Raw genomic sequence first — 24726 nt, 5'->3', positions numbered from 1 at the left:
GCAGGCTTTTCCCAGTAGGCTTGACACCAGGGCTTTGAACATCCCCAGGCCCTCATATGGGTGTCAAGGTTTACGAGGAAGAAGCTAGTCCTAGTCTTGAACCCAAATCCTTAAACCTTTATATAAACTCCATGCCCTGACCTCCTCACTGTGGACATAGCTAGATAGAACACCATTGTCTCTTGCTGTTTGTTGCAAAGATTGCTACAGCCTTCTCTGTGCCTGAGTTCTTCTAATCAATGCTTTGGATGGATCAAAAAGAAAAAAAAAGAATTTATAACTAAAAGGGAAATATTGTGTACTATATATTATATATAGCATATATAATATATAACCTATATAAAATACATATAACACATAATCCATTGTATGTTATATGTAATTTTTAGGGAAATACATAAAATTATGGGTATAATAATTATACATGTTACATATATATATTTTCACTTTTTTAACTTGAGGTTTAAGTATCTGTGATCTTAACCAATTTATCTTGCCTTTTCTGATGCATGACTAAGAACTTGTGGGAAATTCAAATAGATCACTAATATAAAGAAAATTTAAAATGCTTGACTTGCCAGTGCTCTTATAACAAAACTTTCATAAAGTTTATGATACTTCTTTGATTTCTTAAGGTTTTAGGAGTACAGGGGTATCTTATTATAGAGTGTTTTTCCTCTTTAGTTTAGAGGTTTAATTTACTATGCATCATTTCCAAGTTCCTTGACCTTTTCTGGACCCCCACCCCCACCTGCTCTAATGGATACTGACACCAGCTGTGAATATGTATAATATAAACTGGCCAAAACACATGGCCTGGGCAGGCTAATAACTTGTTGCCCCTTCAAACTGATATTATTTAAATTTGTATTTAACACATGAACACTATCGTAGGCAGATCCTAAAATTGTCCCCAATAATCCATGCCTCTTGGTAGTTATGCCCTGTGTAATCTCCTCCCCATGAGTGTGGGCTGACCTAGCAACTTGCTTCTAACCACTATAAAATGGCAACAGTGATGGGCTATCATTTCTGTGATGGTGTTACATAAGAGTTTCACTTCTGTTTTATTAACAGACCCTCTCAATGCCTTCTCAGCTTGCATGCTTTGATGAAACAAGCAGCTGGGTTAACAGATGTCCATGTGGCAAGGAAATGAGGGTAGCCTCCATCAACAGCCAGCAAAGAACTGAGGCTCTCAGTCTGACAGCCCATAAATAACTGAATCCTGCCAACAAGCATGCGAGTTTGGAAGCATATTGTTCCCCAGTCAAGCTTTCGAATGTGACCTCAGCCCCTGCTGACACTTAATGGTGCCTTGTGAGGGCCCTGTAAGCAGTGGAGCAAGCTAAGCTGTACCTGGATTCATGACCCACAGAAACTGGGAGGTAACAAATGTGTGTTGTTTTACACCCCAAAGTTTGTGGTAATTTGTTACACAGTGACAGAGTAATACAAGTGCTGAGTGGGGAAGTTTGCATATACCATTCAGCCAAAGCTCCGTTGTTAACTAGAACCACCCTAATTACAAGATAATTTAATGAATGACTGTGTTACCTGAACACATTCTTTAGAGACCCCACCACTTGCATGAGTCAGACCTCTACAGGCTTCAAGTGACAGAAACCCATTCTAATTAGCTTAAGTAAAAAAGGGATTTGTTGACTTACAAGCCTGAGAGGCTAAGGGTGTACCAAACACCCTCAATTTCAGATCTACTAAAAAAGACTCTGATTGGCCCTTTTTAGATACATGCCAATATTAGGACCAGTCATTGTGTCTAGTTGGATAGAGTTCTCTGAGTGGTTGGCTTGGATTTCATGCCTACCCTGGTAGTGGGGAAGGGGAGAAGAATATTACATTTGAAAGCCTCATCGTGTAATATACAGATAGTTATCCAAAGAAATTTTTTTTGGCTCTAAAAAGGCAAGAATGTACATACGGCAGGCAGGCAAAACAACAGTTATCTAGTATACCGCCTACTACCCAGCTGGGAGACAAAAGTGACTCCATCTTGGATGCTAACCTGCCATGTTGACTTCTGATTAGCCACAATCCTGTGAATATCTCCTGATTCCTACTTTATTTACTGTGTGTGTGTAAGAACATGTCAACCTTGATGTTAGCACACACATTTTTGCCTGTTTGGGAGGGTCGCCTTTCATTGTCTTGCTGGAGTACATATACCATTTTCCTGTGGTATTCATATATAAGCCTTGGGTCTACAGAATAACAGCGCAAAGACTTACCTGTCTTGTGGCTGCCTAAGACAACATTCCTATCTGTAAGTTCCCCCAGTAAAACGCTCTTTGCCAACAAACTGGATTTGTCTGTCTTGTTCTTTGGTTTCTCAGCTCCTTTGGCATTTGGGAGCCAATTTGTATACATGGCCCTTTCACAGAACATCAGCATCTCGTGAAAATATTACTTCCCATCACATACAAACTTCTCTTCCGAAGACATTCTGGTAAATGTGGAATATTGGATTTCTTTAGAATTCCAGTGATTTTAGACATTTTTTATTGAATTATATAATATTCACATATCCTAAGAGTACAAATAGATGACTTTTCATGAACTGCATTCATCTTAAACCAGCATCCAGATGAAGGCATATTACCGTTATAGGATCTTTGGGGTGTCGCTTTTCTGGCTGGAAACCTCTGTGGCTGTTGTTACCTTTGCCTGAGTTCTTGCCCTGCATCCAGGAAGAATGAAGTATGCAGACAAGTGGAGGGTGAACAAGATAAAGAGGAGCTTTATTGAGTGTGAGAACAGCTCAGAGGAGAGCTGCAGTGGGCAGCTCCTCTCTGTAGGCAGGTTGTCCCATTGAGTGTTTGGCTCTCAGCAGAAAGGAGGCCCTGGAGAGGGTTGCTCCTCTCTGCCAGCAGGTCATCCTGTCATCTCTGCAGCTCTTAGCAGAGAGGGTAGCTCCTTTCTGCATCTGGTCGCCTCATCATATCCAGCTATCAGCAGAGAGGGTAGCTCACCTCTGCAGAATGGTCATGCCATAATCTCTCCATTCTCTGCCTTGCTCTGGCTGAGCCTGGGGTTTTTATGGACCTCAGAGGGGAGGAAGTGCACAGCAACTGGTCCATGGGCAACCATGGATGGGCTGGAAAAGGCACCACAGGTCCCCACTCTGCTATGTGGGTCTGGAAGCCCTGCCTTCAGCCTTCAGGCCCTCCTGAATGGGCTTTTGTCTGATGCTATTTAATAGCAAATCACTTACACTCTCTGAACCACAGTAACCATGTCTGCAAAAGTTGGAGAATAAGTCCTGCTATGTCAATATTGCAGTGCTCTTATGAAAATAACAACAATAGCAATAGGATGAAAAAGTACCTGCAATGCAGTAATACTTTATGAATTAGCCCACTGCCAAAAATGTGGGTGAATAAGAGTGAGTATAACACAGAGTCTGAGGCTTATAGCCTATCAGGGGTGACAGGAAGGTACCATAACCAAAATTTTCAAGGAGAAAGTTAATCCACCAGAGAATAACTCATTTGATTATCTCTGGAGAAGTGTCCTTTCTTGTACAGTTCTTCCAAAGTATGGCTGAAGGCTTTATAAGTTTATATGCAAAAAATAAAATCAAGGCAGGACTCACACAGACAAATCTGTAAAAGGCTCAGCAGGTGAATGTCAATCTTTAATATGATACTAGCATTTATACTGTAAACAAACCTATGGCTCTGTTTTGTCATTTTCTGCTCAGAATCTGACTACCTTTTTCACTGATTATTTTGGAAAGCTAACTACTCTTTCATATCCTGCCTTTTGACCAGGTGCAGTGGCTCACGTCTGTTATCCCAGCTACTCTGGAGGCTGAGGTGGGAGGATCACTTGAGCCCAGAAGACTTCAGTGAGCTAGGATTGCACTATCGCACTCCAGTCTGGGCAACAGAGTGAGACTCTGTCTCAAAATAGAAATAATAAAATTCTGCCACTGATTAAACCCATTTTCAAAAATTCTTGAAGCATTTCTGTGAGATCCAGTTTACAAAACCCATCAGAAAACCTGTCTGTTTACTTTATAGTGTTATTTTTAACCAAAGGTGGCATTATCCTTCTTGGCATCAGACTTCACTTTGAAAGACTTTAGACTATGTCTAAAATCACAGCCACTATCCAAGCAAGGTTGGCATCAGTCAAGTTGTTTACACACAAGTGCACAGGCATAAGGTTTCTGGAGTTAAAAAAAAAAAAAAAAAAAAAAAAAAAAAAACCCTCTTCCACCAAATTCCAGGACACCCAGTTAAATTTCAATTTCAGATAAACAGTGAATAATTTTTCATTATAATTTATGTCCCATGCTTATACTGAATTCAAATTAACTGGGCACTTGTATTTTGTCTGGCAGCCTGACCCAGGGCTGAAAATAGTTCTAGAAGAGGAGTTTCTGAAACTGCTTTGTTAATGGCAGCATTATGAGACTAGAATATAGTCTCTCAAGGCCATAGCCCTCATTTACACATCTAAATTATGAGACCTCTTTTTAAGAAAGGGGATCACCTGATCTTTCTGTAAGACTTCATTACATTATAGTCAAGAAAAGGCCACATTGGCAGGTAGCAAGCATAAAAAGTGTGTGAATTTCATTAGTGTTCATTGTTATACCTTAACCAGTCTCTTAAATTGGCAAATAAGCAGTTCCTATAACCTTTCCTAAATCTACCTGTGTTTATTTAAGGTAAGTCAGATCAACTGATTTTACTCGAATATCATAAGGAACAATGAATAAAACAAATAGAAAAGTTATACTACCACAACAACAAGCAAAAAGGGAAATTCCCCCATTGAAGACTGGCCTGTGAGGACCACTTCCTGGTCTTAACTTTGTTTCCTCTGACTCCCTTGGTAGAGAGGTACACGAATTTCTAAGGGAGCACCCTAGTGCCTCATAACTCTATGGTTTAACCATTATCTAGTAATAGCCACCTGTCATTATAAAACCTAAGCAGTGAAACACTGCCAACACATGGAAGGCATATAGAACTGAGAGGGCTGAGGCTGTCAGGCATGGAAACAGGTATTTTTGTATCCTTTCAAGTATTTCAGTAGTGCTTATTATATAGTCGGTGTTCTCCTGACGCAATATGCCTTCTATTCTCAACATGAATTTCCTTAGAGTCACTTTTCTTTGTGCTTTCAGTAGTTTCCAGTTTTATTTTTAAAAGGGAGAACTTACCTTTCTGTAAAAGAAAATCAATAGAAGAATTTTTCCAGAAAGCAAGAAAGGCAATACAGAGTCTTTTCTCATTCTGTCAATGAAAATGTCTTTTTAAAAAAATACACAGGCTTTCTTTGATTAGCCAACTTTTCCCCCCAAGAGTTGTATCTCACTGAGTACAGTTTTTTTATTCAAGAGTTGTGTCTCACAGTGAGAAAGAAAGAAGAAAGAAAGAAAGAAAGAAAGAAAGAAAGAAAGAAAGAAAGAAAGAGAGAGAGAGAGAGAGAGAGAGAGAGAGAGAGAGAGAAAGAAAAGAAAAGAAAAGAAAAGGAAAGAAAGAAAATTGAAAGAAGATTGAGAATTGCTACTGATTTGTAAATCTTGAGTTTTGGCCTGAGAGTGGAGAGTAATTGGAACAAGAGAAACAACCATTAACTCCAGGAAAAGCCAAAGATTACATAAAAAAGTCAATTTCTTCTTAGCACATTATGTGACTTAGCTGTGAATAATATTTACATAATCAAAAACAAAATATGTGTTGAATATTTCTCTAAGAAAAATTATGACATATCTCTCTTGGGGAATTATGAAACAGGAAGTGTGTGTATATGTGTGTGAAGGTAGGGAAAGGAGGGGGCTAGGTAAGAGAGCTAAATTTCCCCAGCAGGAAGTTTACAGAAAATACCTAAGCTTTAAAACATCAGGAAATAGCTGTCATACATAGAGATGTAGAAATATGGTGGTCAATATTAAAAAGAAACAATTAAAATAATATAAAGCACTTTTTTTTTTTTTTTTTTGGCTGGTGAATGGAAATCAGAGGTAGGGACACTATTGCTGTTTTGGTTAAAGGCCTTATAGCCTCATTTGGCTCTTTTGCCGATATACATGTATTAGCCTAATATAATTAAAATTTTTATAGAATCAGAGACCCTTCCAAGAAACTAATATTCAAAAAAAAACAAATATCAAAAATTAAAAAAATAATAAAACAAGAAGTAACAATTGCCTGGGGCCAGGGTAGGGTACTACTCCTAGTTCCAAACAAGTTTTTAAATAAACAGACTTTAGGAACATAACCTGTTCATAAGGATGGACTTTCCACATTTCAAATCCAGTAATGGTAGAAGATCTGCCTTAGGAGATTCTAGATACAGCCTTTCTTTCCCCCAACTTGTCCTACTGTTCGACTGTTTCTCATCATGCTGAGGGTGAGCAGCATCCTCTCGGATGCTTGTGAAGCACTGGCCTGAGCAGAGCTAATGTTTTTAGGTCCGTGTAACTCCATTTTCCTAGTCATAAACTTGAGAGTTAAATTTTGAGGCCTAATGGTTCATTTCCTAATCTGAGTTGGAAAGCTCAGCTCTCTTTCCTTTCTCTGGGCTGCTCCTTTCCAGGTGAAGGGGTTTGTGATGGTGTAAGCGAGGAGATTTGTCAGATTAAGCACACATGGTGCCATGGAAGATAAATTAAATTGACAATAAATTCAGCTTAATGAGACTTGGCAAACTTCCCAAATTCTTCAGTCAAGCTTCAAATTTCCAGGGAAAAGTGAAAGCTCTTAATTTACTGGGTTTAGGTTGGTCTGCCCATGTTTTCCACTTAAGTAGTAAAATCCCTCCAACTTCTAGATTCGAAAAGCAGCCAGGGCTGAGCTGTAAGCATTTCTCCCATCTGTGATAGGCCAAGCTTCTCAGGAATCAATTATCCTTCCTTTGACATCAAACACCCATTAGCCATTAGCCAATGACCGTTCCAACATACCGCCTGGTCCAGGTGGCTACACTTAGGAGAAGAAAGTAGGGGGTAGGGGGAAAGACCCCCACAGTGCCTTTGAGCAGAGCTCTTGCAATGTGAAGAGATACTTCTTGCACCATTAGAGGAAAGGAAATTCTGAACATTTGCTTTCTGCTATTGTTCCTTCTTCTCATCTTAGGGGTTCTGAGCCCATTTGCTTCAGTATAAGGATAGTTCTATGCTGGTTCAGTCACAGAGAGGGCTAGACTAGACCCTTGCCAGAAGCTCCAGAGACAGGTGCTTATGCCACAGAGAGCTCAAGAGTTGAGAATACCCTTGCTACTCTGGTGCCACATTGATAAGACATCTCCTTTAGGCATTCCTTAGTCCTTGCAGTAGAAGAAGCACACCTTATCTTAAACCTGACATGAAAAAACTGAGTGATAAAGTACATTAAAGAATGAATATCTGTTTTGAAATATTATCTTTACAAAAGACTGCCTAGAGTATTAGATTGACCAAAAAATCCATTTATGGTACATCTTTTTCAGATGTGTATTATATAAAACAGAAGTGCTAGCACTGGGTATAATTGTTAGCAACAACAATACAAGTAGCTAGAACCAAAAGCATGCACCACCATGCCCAGCTGATTTTTTTTTTAAATTTCAGAGATGGGGTCTCACTATGTTGCCCAGGCTGGTCTCAGACTTCTGGGCTCAAGTGATCCTCCTGCCTCAAGCCTCCCAAAGTGCTGGAATTACAGCTATTATGTATGTGTGTGTATATATATATATGTTTTACTTTTCTCATGAGCCTCATTGCCATGATTAGAATATAAGATCCTTGAAGTCAAGACTGGTGTGACACATTTCTTTTTATCTCAGTCCCTGACATAGTTTGGATGTTATCCCACCCAAATCTCATATTGAAATGTAATCCCCAATGTTGAAGGTGGAGCCTGTTGGGAGGTGATTGGATGAATGATGGGAGTCGATCTCTCATGAATGGTTTAGTACTTTCCCCTTTGTACCGTTCTCGTGATAGTGAATAAGTGTTCACAAGATCTGTTTGTTTAAAAGTGAGTGGCATCTCTCCCCAACTCTCTTGGTCCTGCTTTCCTCATGTGATATGCCTGCTTCCACTTTGCCTTCTGCCATGATTCTAAGTTTCCTGAAGTCTTCCCAGAAGCCTTCCCAGAAGCTATGCTTTCTGTATTTGCCTTCCACCATGATAGTAAGTTTCCTGAAATCTTCCCAGAAGCTGATGCAGAAGCTATGCTTCCTGTACAGCCTGCAGAAGCATGAGCCAATTAAACCTCTTTTCTTCTTAATTACTCAGTCTCAGTTATTTATATTAGCAATGCAAGAACAGACTAATACAGTCCCTAGCCCAGATCTTACATATAATAGGTATTCAATGTATGCTGTGTGTTGATGACATTCACAAATTACTTCCTCTCTTTCTACAAAATGTTGAATAATACCTCCATTAGAAAAGCCTGAGTTAAAGTAAGAGTATTTTTGTTTATCTGCAAAAAGATAAGCATATTCCAATTTTTCTATAATGATTGGAGGTAGAGATAATCTCTGCTCTCAACAACACTCTTCCCTCCTAGAGGGAAATTAAACTACGAATGTATTTGAATATAATAATAGTGAAGGAAATAATGTATGCTGTGGTCCATTTCTAAGACAAAGTGCCTTGAATTGGTTTAGGTCAGCAAACTACAGAAGAAATAGGATATACTAGGCCCCTGCTTGGATAGCCAACACCTGCTTGTCACCACTTCCCCTTAGTTGTCCTCACCCAAACCAAAGAAGTTCAGTCTGAAATGGAAGCTTACTAGCCTGCAAAATAGCTCATTTTTTCTGTTCTTATTGGCCTAACCAGCTATTTAGGTCATAAGTCAAATACTTGAGTCCCTAAGCCAACTAAGATTGCAATGTATTGTGGGCTGCAACAAAATGCAGCAGGACAACCCTAAAAAAAACACCTAAAGCCCCTACCCAACAACCGATAGGTGATGTCCAGGAAGACTGTGACCCTATAGTACTCAGCCTATGAGGAACCAGGGGGAGGAACCTGTGCATTAGGGAATAAATTGCTTGTTGTAACTGTGCTGGGTGTGCCTGCCCACCAGATGCCCAATCTTGCAAGACCGTCATGAAAAAGTCTCGCGTTTACTGTTCTCTGGGTCTCTGAGTCCGTTCTTTGGGCTTGGATGGTGAGTTTGTTTCTCACAACAGTAACAAATGAAACAACAACAGAAGCTAACTTTTACTGGGCACTTACTATATGCCAGGAACTGCTTTAAGCACTTTACATGTGTTAGTTTATTCAATCCTAAAAATGATTCTTCTCATCACATGCCTCCACATTGTCTTAAGAAATTCATCCTGTGTTCAAAAGCTGGATTATTTTCCAATTTTACAGAATCAGGTTGACATACTCTACAATCCTAGTCAGCATGATAAAGTGACATTCATACATTCATTTGAAAGACTTTAGGGAAATAGTTACTATATTGGCACAGAGGTGTGGTGCCTCAACTCTGTCATGAAATTAGGACTTGTATGTGTCACAAGAAGAGGTGCGGATGAACTAAAGAAATTGTGTCTATGAGTAGAGATTTTGAAACCGAGAGTCCACTGGATCCCACGTCACTGCTGTGTGAACTCACTCACTACATGGGAATTCTCTGAGTAACCCCCTGCCTAACTCATTCATCTTACGAAGCACAGACTGATCACACATGCCCCTGAAATGACTCTATGTAAAGCAAATTCAGGCTGTAACACACAAAGTTTTCAAGGTTGGCCTCATAGCACTGTAGATTCCCCCAGCAGATGGGCAGAGGAAGGAAGCTTACTCTGTCTGTGATTCTCTAGTATTTCCAGGGCAACAAATCATGCATAATGAAAGCAAAGCAAAGCAAATTCAGCACCAGCCCAGGGCCAGCCATCACCCCACCCAAACCAGAAGAGCAGGAGCCTAATGCATGAAATGTGCTGTGCTTCTTCTTCCCACCAGCCAGGCTCGGGGTTTCCTGATGTGTTCCTGGAACCAGAGCTAATGGAATCAGGAAAGCATGTTACTTTGCCGCTGCCAGTCATTGCAAGTACAACAAACTATATTCCTTTAAAGAAAACAATTATCATAAAGACAATAGTGATGAAAACAGTTATGCCTTTCTTTTTTTTTATGAAACAGGATCCCACACTGTCACCCAGGCTGGAGTACAATGGCGCAATCTCTGCTCACTGCAACCTCTGCCTCCCCATTCAAGCAATTCTCCTGTCTCAGCCTCCCGAGTAGGTGGGACTACACGTACGCATCACCACGTCTGGCTAATTTTTGTATTTTTTGGTAGAGACGGGTTCAACCATGTCGGCCAGGGTAGTCTCGAACTGCTGATCTCAAGTGATCAGCCCACTTCAGCCTTTCAAAGTGCTGGGATTACCGGCGTAAGCCACCGTGCCCGACCCAGTTCCACCTTTCTAAATTGGCCTCCTGATATTTTAGAACATTTCATCCCTCTGGGCCTTGAGTGAAGAATAGAAACTACAGAGGGAAGGATTTGGAGTGGCTAATGTTGGCAGAAGTGAGAATCAGAATTATGGAACTGCAAAGTCCTATGACCTTCTATTTACTGAAGAGGAAACAGAGGTACAGCGAGAGTGTCACAAGACTTACCTAATGCCACACCACACAGTCAGTACTGGAATCCAGGACTTAGACTGCCAATTCCATGTGCTTTCATTTGTGACATTACTTTTTTTTTTTTTTTTAATAAAAAAGAACAATGCACTGTTTCAATAAAATTTAAAATTTTGGTTAAAAATCACCTATAATCATAACCTTCCGATACCTACTATCATTCTTGTATATTTCCTTCCAACATTATTTTCATATATTTAACATAATCATAGCAATTAAACATATGTGTTTCTGGTTTTTTGTTTTCGTTTTTGTTTGTTTGTTTTTTGTTTTTTGCTTTTTTGAGATGGAGTCTCGCTCTGTTGCCCAGGCTGGAGTGCGGTGGCATGATTTTGACTTACTGCAACTTTGGACTCCAGGTTCAACAAGTTCAAGCAATTCTTCTGTCTCAGCCTCCCGAGTAGCTGGGACTACAGGCACCCGCCACCATGCCTGGCCGATTTTTGTATTTTTAGTAGAGATGAGATTTCACCATATTGCTCAGGCTGGTCTCAAACTCCTGATCAAAACAAAGTCTTTTCTCACCTACAGTTTAAGTAAATGTTTAATGTTTATTCATATTTATTTATTAAATGTTTACATTTACCAGGCACTGTTCTAAATAAAACGATGTTGCTGTCCTCACAGAATGAAGATTCTGGAGGGGTCAACATAGAATACGTACATAAACAAGTAATGTACAATATTTCACCGTAATGAAGAAAATTTGTTCCTAAATAAAGATCCTTGTGGGTGAATTCTCATAGGCTGAAAATGTACCTCACATTCATTTTGACAGAAAAGACACTCTTTTCTCTTGAGCCCCCGAATTAACACCCATTTATGCTAAAATAACATCAATCCCATTAAAATAGGTACAATTATCTCAAAGGTAAATGGTTATCATAGGACTGATGTCTGTGCTCACAAAGTATCAAAGAAACCATGATTCTCCATGTTTATGTAATGAAACGTTTAATGAAAAAACAAAAACAGAAATATGAGCTCTTTTTTGTGGCACCTCAGAGGCTATTAGCTGCTTCAGGATGAAGCTAAATATTTCCTTCCCAGCCACTGGCTGACAGACACTCATTGGATTGGACATTGAATGGCAATTTCGTATTTCCTACGAGAAGCATATGGCACAGAGGTTGCTGTCGACGCTCTGGAAGGGTTATGTGGTCCGAGTCTGTGGTGGGACCAACGAACAAGGCTTCCTCATGAAGCGATGTGTCCTGACCTATGGCTGGGTCTGCCTACTGCTACTGAGTAGGGGCATTCCTATTATAGACCAAGGAGAACTGGAGAAAGAAAGTGCGAATCTGTTTGCGGTTTCACTGCGGATGCCAATCTTTGCATTCTCAAGTTGGTTATTTAAAAAAAAAAAAAAAGGGAGGGAAGGATACTCCTGGACTGATTGATACTATGGTGTCATATTGCTGGGGGCCCAAAAGAGCTAATAGAAATGCAAACTTTTCAGTCTCTCTAAAGAAGACAATGCCCCCCCTCCACCCATATGTTGCCAGAAAGCCCTTAAACAAAGAAAGTAAGATACTGAGGACCAAAGCACCCAAGATTCAGCATCTTGTTACTCTATATGTCCTACAATACAAATGCCAGTATTGCTCCAAAGAAACAGTGTACTAAGAAAAATAAGAAAGAGCCACAGAATATGTTAAACTTTTGGCCAAGAGAATGAAGGAGACTAAAGGAAAACTCCAGGAACAGATTGCCAGAGACACAGGTTGTCCCCTCTGTGAGCTTCTACTTCTGAGGCTAGTCAAAAATAAGATTTTTTTTACTTACTTAACAAATAAGTAAGATCAGACCGCCCCCCGCAAAATAAACAATAAAGACTAAAGACATTGATGAAAATAATGGAGAAGATGATGACTTCCATGAGTACTTTAAAGGAGAAACTTAAAGCAAGTTGTATAATTTTTAAGACTGCAGAGATGACGTGTAGTGACTTATGCTGAATCTGCTCAGAGGCTTCCTACACCCCCCAAATCTGAATCACATTCCTTCAATGTGAAGAATGCCTCATAAGCTAAAGTTGAGGAACTAAATAAACTGATTAAGTCTCTGTCTTATGACATCTCCCGCCTCCCATCACAGTTCTATCCAGGGCAGCATTGACTAGCGTAATAGCTGGGATACGTGGTAGGACAGATAGGATGGGAGGACAGGGAATGATGTTAGGTGGAGATGGGGGAATAACAAGGAGTCTGGTGTGAGGGAGCCCACTGAGGGAGGGCTAGGTGGTAGAAGCTAATGCTGGCCAGTTAGCCAGGAGCTATATTAGAGAGCACCTTGCTAGCCACACTGAAGACCTAAGTACTTTGGAAGCCAGTGGAAGCTTCTGAGCAAGGAGTGACACAATCAGACTCATATGTGAGAAGGAGACTGTGGGTGAGGGAGATAAGTTAGGTGACTATCGTGGTGTTCAACTGAAAGAGGAGGTAAAAGCATGGGTCAGGGTTACAATGGTGCAGACAGAGAGAAGTGGTTATAGTTTAGCTGTAGTTTGATTATAAAAGCAACAGGATTCCCTTTGAATTGAATATGATACGTCAGGGAAAAAGAGGAATCAATCCTAATGCATACTCTATGTTAGGCCTTGTTCCTATGTTTTACATATATTCATAACAGTAACAATAATACCAAATGCCTTTAGAATACCTTCCGTATGTCAGATTCTAAATGATTTAATCTACTTCCACCCACATCACCCTTACAGCAATCCCATAGGGTAGGCACTATTATCATCTCCATTTTCTGATGAGAAACCGAGGCACAGACAGGAAGGGTAATCCACCCAGGAAATGCTGGAGCTGATTTTTGACCCCAGGCATTCTGGCTGCAGAATTGAGATTCAAAATCGCTGCAAACACTGCATTCCATGATCACAAGGTTTTGGTTTGAGCAGCTGAGTGGATGATATTGCTATCAACCGAGGCAGGAATACCTAAGGCAGAGCAGGTTTAGGGGAGTGGATAGTGAAGGGCTGGGTTTTTGACCATGCTAAGTTTGGGATGCCTGTTAGACCTCTAAGTGGAAATGTTGTGTGGCCATAGGGTGTGAAGAATCTGGAGTTTAGGAAAGGAGCCAGAATTGGAGATAGCTGAGCTATGTGGAATGATCAACTCATAAATGGAATTTAAAGCTGTGGGACAGGATGAAAGTACTGAGGAAGACTAAGCCCTGGTCACTCCAGCATTTACAGTCCAGAAATAGGAGGAGCTCCAGCAAAAGAGAATGGGAAGGAGTGACCTGTAAGGCTGGAGGAAACCAGGCAAGTGTGCTGGAAGGTAAAAAATTTCTAGGAGGGAATGATCCACTCTGAAATGCTGCTGAGAAGTCCAGCAAAGGGCGGATGCTGCCAGATACGATGCTTAGTTGAATTGCTGCATACAACTTCTTCAAGTGGAAGAATTCTCTTTTTATCTACTCGTGCATTTTCAACTCCTTCACATATAGCTCACAACGTAGAGGAATAGAGCTCATCTAACTTCAACGTGAAGTTGTTAATTTGGATTCAGTTTAAATATTTATTGGGTGTCAGGTATGGTACTAGGCCACAGAGATACAGGGGTAAGTGAATCATAGAGTTCTTGCTTTTTTTTTTTTTTTTTTTTTTTTTTTTTTTTTTTTAGACAAGGTCTCACTCTGTCACCCAAGCTGGAGTACAGTGGCAATCACGGTTCACTGCTACTTCCATCTCCTGGGACTCAAGCGATCCTCCAACCTAAGGCTCCCAAGTAGCTGGGACTATAGGCACATGCCACCACATGGGTATTTATTTGATTTTTTGTAGAGATGGGGTCTTGCGATGTGGCCCAGGTTGGTCTCTAACTCCTGGCCTCAAGTGATTTTCCCACCTGGCCTCCCAATGTGCTGGGATTATAGGCGTGAGTCACTATGCTGGGAGGGTTCTTGCTCTAGACAATGACCTAAGCCATGAGAAGGAGGAGGGGAGGGAAAATAGGAGGAGGAGAATGATGAGGAGGGGTGCTGGGGAGGAGGGGAAAGGAGAAGAGAGGTAAAAGGAGAGGAGAGAGAGAAGGGAGGAGAAAGAAGTGGAGAAAGAAGAATACCATGATAATATTAATGATATTAACATTTGGAGGTTGCCTAATGAACTCAGCCAGAACATCCCATAGAAAAGCCCAATGGTTGACACACCTCCACTTAACAGGCCATAAAGTACTAGGGGAGAATAAAGACTTTTTCACACATGCTCACTCTCAAAATAATGATCTCCTGTGCATGCTTTCTCAGGAAGCTATTGGATAATGTGCACAGCCAAGACAAGGGAGTAACCAAAGAAGAAACATGAGATTCAGGCAATAAGAATCAGTAGGATACAGGCCAGAATCATTCCCCACATATTTTAAACTGAGATCGCAAGACAACAACTGTGAACCAAGTCTAGATAACAGTCAGTCCACATTGATTATCTGATTTTCAAAACATATTAAGTGGATGTTTACACTCTTGGGGAAGAGTTTGGAGAAGAGATTAATGGGGGAAGGTTGTAGGGGGTGTGTCATTTTTGATTTTGTTTTTGAGTATGTAGACATTCCCTTAGTTCCCCAGTGTTCAATACAGTGGCCGCCTCACAGTTACATCAGTGTTCTCTGTCTGGAGTCTCCCTGTTAAGTTCTGTGAGTAAGACTTCAGTCTTCTGTCAGGCTAGGGGAGGGACAGTCGCCCAGCTGCACAGGGTAGGTAAGGGGATGGGTGAAATGTCTCTTTATGCAGATTTGCAACCAACTCTGTTTTTTTGTTTTTTGTTTTTTGTTTTTTTTTTGAGACGGAGTCTCGCTCTGGCGCCCAGGCTGGAGTGCAGTGGCCAGATCTCAGCTCACTGCAAGCTCCGCCTCCCGGGTTTACGCCATTCTCCTGCCTCAGCCTCCCGAGTAGCTGGGACTATAGGCGCCCGCCACCACGCTCGGCTAGTTTTTTGCATTTTTTTTTTTAGTAGAGACGGGGTTTCACTGTGTTAGCCAGGATGGTCTCGATCTCCTGACCTCGTGATCCGCCCGTCTCGGCCTCCCAAAGGGCTGGGATTACAGGCTTGAGCCACCCCGCCCGGCCTACCAACTCTTTTTTTTAAGTCTCTATCCCAACATAGGCCCTGCTTCAAGAGCTATTACAACATCCAATTCCTGCTCCTTTGGGGGCTTCTGAGGTACAAATAAGCCTGCTTCTAAGACCTTCTCATGCTGCTGGCTTGAATTTCAGCTTTCTCTGGTTTTCTAAGTGAGTCTCTTCTTATTCACCTGCTTTTTGGATCCCAGAATTATATGACTTTGTTTTTTTGTCTCTTACTCTCTTTATCCCTATGGCTAGAGTCATTTTTGTGAAGTTTGGAAGGGAACAAAAGGTAAAATATGGGTTCAATCTGCACGCTATTTAAAAAGTGGTTTTCTTTTAAATTACAAAATATTTAAGTGTACTGTTTAATATATATTATAAAGTGAATGATCATTAACCAACACTCAAATCAAGAAATAAACATTGCTCGCTTCCCCAAAGCGCCCATCTGTCCCCACCTGATTACTAGTTCTCTCCCTTTAGATGTGACACCATCCTACCTTTTATAATTACTGCTTCCTTCTTTTCCTTTATAGTTTTACCAACTACATATCCGTTGTGAAACAACTGAGTTTAGTTTTGCCTGCTTTTGAATTGTTTATAAATAGAGACATATGGTGCATGTTCTTTTGTGTTTGGTTTCTTTTACTCAGCTCTGTAAAATTCAATCACATCATCATTACATACATCAACTTTGGTTATACACAGATACCACCGACTATCCATGTTACTGTGGACGTACTTTTGGGTTGTTTCTAGTTTGGAGTAAATCTTAATGCTATGAATATTCTTATACATACTCTTTGTGCACATATTACATGTCTCATTTGGTATACCACAAGAAGTGGAAATTCTGTGGCACAGTGCATAAACATCTTCATCCTTCTAGATAACATCAGTCTTTTCCACAGTGCTTGTACCAACAGTCTATGCAAGTGCCCGGTGCTCCACATTTGTGGATATTGTCTGACTTCAGTGTTTGCCAATACGGTGGCTGTACAACCTAATGTGTTCAGCTGGAAATACCTTGCTTAGTATTCCATGTACCTTCTATCACTTCATCATCACACTTTCAGAAAGAGCTTCTAAAACTTCTGTCTCATAGAAGGCTGACCCATAAGGCAACCTACATGTTCCATTTTTTTTTCTTAGAGAAGATTTCAGGTAGAGCTTCTGACAACCTGCTCCAGTCAGGACTAGCTGCTCACTAATTCTGCCTCGATCATCCGTTTCCTGAATCTCATGTCTTTTTTTGTTTTTCTGCATTTTTTCCCTGTTTTTATAAAGCACATCTTCCAGAAGCTTCACTAGAAATGGCGTGTAAGGAAATGCTATTTTTGAGACCTTGCATATTTGAAAACATCTTTATTCTCCACTCATACTCAGTCAATAGTTTGGGTAGAGAATTTTAGGTTGGAAATAATTTTTCATAAAAATCTTTGAAGGCATTTTTATTTTCCTCTGGCTTTCAATGTTGCTGTTGAGAAGTCTGATGCCATTCTGATTTCTGATCTTTGTATATGACCTATTTTTTCCCTGTCTATGGAAGTTTTTTTTTTTTTTTTTTTTTTTTTTTTTTTTTGAGGCGGAGTCTTGCTCTGTCGCCCAGGCTGGAGTGCAGTGGCCAGATCTCAGCTCACTGCAAGCTCCGCCTCCCGGGTTCCCGCCATTCTCCTGCCTCAGCCTCCTAAGTAGCTGGGACTACAGGTGCCTGCCACCTCGCCCGGCTAGTTTTTTGTATTTTTAGTAGAGACGGGGTTTCACTGTGTTCGCCAGGATGGTCTCGATCTCCTGACCTTGTGATCCGCCTGTCTCGGCCTCCCAAAGTGCTGGGATTACAGGCTTGAGCCACCACGCCAGGCCTCTATGGAAGTTTTTAAGATTGTCTCTGTGTTTCTGACATTTCACAACAGAAGTGAATTGTTAAATTTACTACACACTTGGTGAGCGCTTTCAGTATGAAGAATATGTTCTTAAGATTTTTGGAAATTTTCCTGAATTTTCCTTTGATAATTGCCTTCCCTCCACTCTCTCTTTAGAATTCCTAGAGTCATGTTTTCAACCTCCAGGACTAAACCTCTAACTTTCTTTTCTTTCCGCTCCTATTTTTCATCTCTGGGTATTTTTGTTCCACTTTATAGAAAGTTTCCTCAATTTTATCTCCTAACCCTTCCACTAATTCTGCTCCTATATTTTTTAGTTTCCAAGAGCTCCTTCTTATTCTTTACAAGTGACATTTTAATAGGAAACTCTTCACATTTAATGAATGCAAAATTGTCCTCCTTTTCTTAGAAAATGGTAACTAGTTTTTAAAGGTTTTCTTTTGCGCTCTGCCTTTACTATTTTGTCAATGTTTCTTTTACAGTTTATTTTGGACTCTGTCTCCTACGTGAAAGGTTTTTTCCAAGTGGCTAGTGATCCCTAACTGACCAATTCATGTGAAGGAGAGAGGCACCATGAGCTAATCAGAAACTCTGTATGTGGAGGGGGGACATACTGATCAGAGGGCCTCACTTTAGGATAACCAGGTGGGAGCCCTGTCTTTTTATAGCCTCTAAATGACAGTTTTTGTTTTGTTTTGTTTTTGTGTATTATTTTGGGCTGCTTGGTTTTTCCAGAAAGGAATTCTCTCCAATCCTGCCTAAAATAGTATAAGTCTGGTATTTAGCATGCTGGGAGCCTGGTAGGGGAAAGGATGGATGGATCAGGGATGGAGGAGTGTTGTCTCACTCTTCATTAGGCAAACTTCTCTGATGTTTATTTTCCAGTAAAATGCCTTGCTGTGGCCCTTAGCTGTGACTGGTGCCCTCAAGCCAGAGTTTTTTGGGTTTTGTTTAGTGTAACCTCTCCAGAAAGGGTATCTTTAGTTTTCTGTCAAGAAGGGAGGAGCAGTAACCTGACTGCCCAGCCTGGGAGAGGGGAAAGGATGTGGTCTCTAATAACTCTGTATATGAGTCATCTGGTTTTTCATTCTACCTCTTATCTCTGCCTTTAGAAGTATACGGCATCTCTGGTTTTGGACATTTCTTAGTGGGGTATATTAGTCCGTTTTCACGCTGTTGATAAAGACATACCCGAGACTGGGTAATTTATACAGAAAAAGAGGTTTAATGGGCTCACAGTTCCACGTGGCTGGGGAGACCTCACAATCATGGTGGAAGGTGAAAGGCACGTCTTACATGGCCCCAGGGAGAATGAGAGAGAGAGAGAGACAGACAATCAAGCAAAAGGGGTTTCCACTTATAAAACTGTCAGATTTCTTGAGACTTATTCACTAACAGGAGAAAAGTATGTGGCAAACTGCCCCTATGATTCAATTATCTCTCACTGGGTGCCTCCCACAACATGTGGGAATTATGGGAGCTACGATGCAAGATGAGATTTGGGTGGGGACACAGTCAAACCATATCAGGGAGCACTATAGTACAGATTGCTTTTTCTTGTTGCCTTTCATCTTTTAAGGTATTTAACAAATGAAGAAAGCTAAAATTGAAGTCAGTTTCCACTTGTTTATCTGCATTCATTCTTCCAAAATTGTACTGAACACAGTTGATAAATTGTATTTATCTACAGTCACCCCTTGTCTCCTTCTCTTTGTCCCTGTAAGCTAAACACTTTTTTTTATTCCTTTAATGCCATTTTAGTGGAGTATATATAATCCATATATTTTCCTAGGGATTTTTCCGTCTTCATTCATAACTTTCTCTATCCAAAAGAAGATTTGAGCTTGTTGCAATAAAATATACATATGCAAAAGAGGTTGAAATTTGGGAAAAGTAACAAATATCAAGTAGCAAAAGAAAGGAAACACCTGTGGCAGAAATCTAGGCTAAGGATATAGGCCGTGACTGTACAAAGGTTGGCCCTTACTAAACACCTTGGCAGTTCTGCTAAAAGGAGAAACAGGAGGAATTTCACAGCCCTCGTTATCTAACAGGAAGCACTCCAGGGCTTCAGATAAAAATTCTACTAAGTTTGTTGAGTGAGTTGATTCTGTAACTGAATAAAAGTTCTTGTTGCTCCAACTTGGAATTGATTCTACTGAAGAGATTAGAGTGACACCCAGATAAGAAAAATAAATAAATAAGGCAGATGTGAGGGGTAGGGGTGCTAAGTCCTGATTCATTGGCACCTTTCCCAACTCAAGCACTGTGATGACACTATCTGTTGTTACTCACTCTTTAGATTCCCAAGTTACTCACGGTTTCTAGGTGGAAGGACATTAAGAAAGTATCCTGTAGAGGGATTCTTACAGTCTTCTCCTTCTTTTCCATTTCAACAGGATATTCTCAGAGCCCTCTAGCAATTGTGACTGTGATTTCAAGGCGAAAAGTAAACAGACCGTAGGGAATTAAGTTAGGAGTATATATTCCTTTAATTTGCCTCTCAAAAAGTGAGAAAATGGGCTTTTTTTTTTCTCCCTGATAAGAAAGCGTATGAGTAAGCCTAGATTCAGGGCCTAATAAGATCATGCTCAGGTTTTCAAATTTCAGTTTTAGAAATTTTGGGGAAATTCTTGATGCCAAAACGCATTGTGAAGTAGTATCAGTACAATTGCGGGTTTAGCATTTTCTTTATGCAATAAGCAGTACTGGGCTCTGGGGCTTTACAAAGATGAGCAAGCAACAGTCCGTTTTCCCAAGGAGCTTACAGTGTCTCACAGGAGATAATAAAATGACACAAGTGATTAATAGAGGAGACAGCCTCAGAATGTCTAGCCAGCTACACATGTCTAGCCACCCGCCTAAATGGAGACCCAGCCCCCTTTTCCCACCCACAGCGTGAATCTGGGAAGCCACAAACAGGAACCCTGCCCTTCTAACTGCAGCTGATTAAATTAGAGGTCAAGGGATATGTGATCTAAGCCAAACCAGTTGGATTTCCTCTTCAAAGAATTGAAAATTAGAATTCAAAGGTGCCGATCAGTCTCTGCTGTCCACTGATTTAAGGGCCTAGAAGCACTGGCTTGGATATTTCTGACCAGGCACCAGTGGCAATGCAGAGAAAACACATCTGGAGAGAAAGAGGCATGCAGAGTGGCTTTCTAGTCCTGCTTTTGGCCTCATGGGATCCATGAGATACTCCCGTATTACAAGTCTTGATGCAAACAACTATAATACAATACTACTGTGAAGACTAAGAAATATATGCTAAGGGGGCTCAAAGAGGGAGAGAGAGCACATATGGTTTGGAGCAGGTGGGATTAGAAATAGTGAAATATTACATGAAAAATTTTGACAACTGAGACCACCTTAAATGATGGGTAAGATTCTAACAGGAGGAGATAGGTTGAGAGCATTAATTAGTGAAAGAACCATATGAGGGAGAGAGAAACTAGGTGTGTCTGTTCCAAGATGCCTGGGGGTGGTTAGGGTTTTTTATTTTTTATTTATTTATTTTTTTGAAACAGACTCTCACTCTGTTGCCCAGACTGGAGTGTAGTAGTGCGATCTTGGCTTACTGTTGCAAGTCCTACCTCCTAGGCTTCATGCCATTCTCCTACCTCAGCCTCCCAAGTAGCTGGGACCACAGGCACCCACCACCATGCCTGGTTAACTTTTTTTTTTAGTAGAGATGGGGTTTCACTGTGTTAGCCTCGATGATCTCAATCTCCTGACCTTGTGATCCCCCCACCTTGGCCTCCCAAAGTGCTGGGATTACAGGCGTGAGCCACGGCACCCAGCTGGGGGTGGTTAGGTTTTATGATGAAAATTAAATAGCTCTTGGAGTAGATTCTATCCTTGCATTAGCTATGATACAAGTCCACACATTCTAGGTCCTTTCTCCACTTGGAAAGAATTACTGCCAATTATCAGTCCTTTTCCATGGGCCTCCCTCTAACTACTTTGCTTCAAAAAAAATGAAAAGTTCATTTATTCCTATAGTTCTATAAAAGAAACCTATTCCAAAAAGATGTGAAATGACTTATAATGTAATACTGTAATTTTTGATATAAACTTCATCTTTGTTTCCTTGTTACAGAATAAGTGGTAAGTAAACATTGCCTAGTAATGTGACATGAGTAACAGAAGATACAAACTTATTTTCACCCTAGGGAAGCCTACTTGGTTCTGTTGACTCTCTTCTCAATATCTATCTATAATCTTCAGGTGTAGCAAAGGGCCAGCAACTACTTTCTGGGAAAAAAATGTATTTTTCCAAACTTTAAAAACACACCAAAATATGGGACTGAAAAAAAGTGCATATATACCTGTTTAATGCAGTGGTCTGATCATAGTTCACTGCAGCTTCGAACTATCGGCCTTCAGGGACACTCTTGCCTGGGCCTTGCAAAATGCTGGGATTACTGGTGCCTTGCCCTATTGTTTAAACTAACATTTTTCATAAAATACTAAATGTGAATATACTTCCAAAACTTGAAAGAACTATGCAGTTATAAAGCATTATAAAAATAGGCATATTAGGTATTTTTATATGTTTTTAAGTTCATTGATTAGCAAGAGGAATAAAACTGAACTCAGTAGAAAGTTTTGGAGAGAAACAAAAAAGTGAGGATTTTTACCTTATAGCTAACATTATCTACCTTTTTATACTATAATCCTTTTAGACAACAAGCCAATGAAATTTTAAATTCAAAGGCAACTCAAATGATTCTTGACAAGGGTACCAAGACCTTTCAATGGCCAAAGGGTAGTATTTTCAACAAATAGTGCTAGGAAAACCGAATATCCACATGCCAAAGAATCAGACTGGACCCTTACCTAACACCATATACAAAACTTAACTCAAAATGGATTAAAGACTTTTCATGACCTAAAATGATACAATTCTTAGAAGAAAACATAGGTCAAGACTTGAAGATATTAGAGTTGGCGATGATTTCTTGGATATGACACCAAAGGAACAGGGAACAAAAGCCAGTAAATTGGATTGCATAATCATTTTAAAATTTTGTGCGTCAAAAGACACTATCAACAGAGGAAAATGGTAACCCACAAAATGGGAGAAAATATTCACCAATCATATACTTGATAAGGGATTAATATCCAGAATATGTAGAGAAATCTTACAATTCAACAAAAAACAATTTAAAATGGGCAAAATAGTTAATAAACACTTCTCCAAAGAAGATATACAAATGGCAGTAAGCACATGAAAAGGTGCCCAACCTCACTAATTATTAGTGAAATGCAAATCAAAACTATAAGATACCACCTCACACCCATAGGATGGCTCCTATTTTTTTAAAAAGAAAATAACAAGTGCTGACAAGGGTGTGGAGAAATTAGAATGCTTGTGCACTGCTGGTGCAAATGTCAAATGTTACAGCCACTGTGGAAAACAGTATGGCAGTTCTTGAAAAAAAATAAAAATAGAATTAGCATATGATCCAGCAATTCCACTTTTAGGGATATGCGCAAAATATTTGAAAGTAAGGCTTTTATGAAACATTTGTACATTCCTTTTCTAGCAGCATTATTTGCAATAGCGAAAACGTGTAAGTAACCCAAGCGTTCACTGACAGATGAATGGATAAGCAAAATGTGGTATATCCATAAGATGGAATATAACTTAGCCTTAAAAAGGAAGGAGATTCTGACCTATGCCACAATGTGGATGAATCTTGAGAGTATTATGCTAAGTTAAATAAACTAGTCACAAGAAGACAAATGCTGTATGATTCCACTTATATGAGGTATTTCGAGTAGTCAAAATCACAGAGACAAAGTAGAATGGTGGTTGTAGGGGGTTACAGGACAGGGCAATGGAGAATTAGTGTTTAATGGATATAGAATTTAAATTTTACAAGATGAAGAGTTATGGAGATGGACGTTGGTGATGGTTGCACAACATTATGAATGTGTTTAATGCTATTGAACTGTACACTTAAAAGTGGTAGTAGATAGTAGATTTCATCTTATGTGTATTTACCACAGTGAAAAATATTGGGAAGGCTGGGCGTGGTGGCTCACGCCTATAATCCCAGCACTTTGGGAGGCTGAGGTGGGTGAATCACCTGAGGTCAGGAGTTTGAGACCAGCCTGGCTAACATGGTGAAACCCCATCTCTACTAAAAATACAAAAATGAGCCGGCCGTGGTGGCAGGCACCTGTAGTCCCAGCTACTCGGGAGGCTAAGGCAGGAGAACCACTTGAACTCAAGAGGCAGAGGTTGTAGTGAGCCAGGATCATGCCACTGCACTCCAGACTGGGTGAGAGAGAGAGACACCATCTCAAAAAAAAAAAAAAAAAAAAAAAAAAAAGGAAAAAAGTAAGTCATATTTCAAAATATACTCAAGAAATATTTTCTTCAAAGGGTCTGAGCAACCAAGTAAGGGGCAGTCCACTGTGTCAAGACGCCACGCAGTTCTGGTGATCTCTGTGTCTCTCCATTCTGGGTCCGCCTCTGCCTTTCACTTCACTGTGCTTCTGCCTCTGTGGTCCTAGTGCCAGTGGTCTTCTGAGTAGCTCCTGAGAAGAGAGCAGCTGTTTGCCACAACAAGGGAAAAACAGGAGACTATCAACTTGAAGTAGAGAAGGTAAGAGTAGGAACTGGTTATTGTCATAGTGTTTTTAAATCTGAGAACTTTTAACTTTGTCAAGTAAGGATGATGGACGGGGAAAGAGTAAAATATTTGGGAAACTGGTCTCTGAGAAGGAAGTTTGTTCGGTGGAGGTTATGGGTGAGATGGATGTGACAGAGACTGCTGCTATCCTATCCCCTAGGTTCCATTCTCTCCTTCTTCTTTAGAAATAAGACCTTCAGTTTTTAGTTCAGCATGTGGTCCTCTCGCACAAAGGCTACATTTCCCAGTCTCCCTTGCAACTACATGTGGCCATGTGACTAAGTTTTGTCCACTGGGAACTGCCATGTAAAACTGATGGTAAAAGTCCTTAAAGGGCCTAGCTATGCCCCATCAGCCCTTTCCTTTTTCATACTACAGTGGAAGTCCAATGTGAGGATAGCAGAACTGTAAGAGAGGAGTTTGAATCCCAAACAACTTTCTATGGCCTCATCCCCTGCCCTACTCCAATCCTGGGCTATGTATTTCT

Source organism: Rhinopithecus roxellana, chromosome 10, assembly GCF_007565055.1.
Source record: "Rhinopithecus roxellana isolate Shanxi Qingling chromosome 10, ASM756505v1, whole genome shotgun sequence".
Taxonomy (NCBI): domain Eukaryota; kingdom Metazoa; phylum Chordata; class Mammalia; order Primates; family Cercopithecidae; genus Rhinopithecus; species Rhinopithecus roxellana.
The sequence above is the reverse complement of the archived record's forward strand: the minus strand, read 5'-3'. Positions refer to the sequence as shown.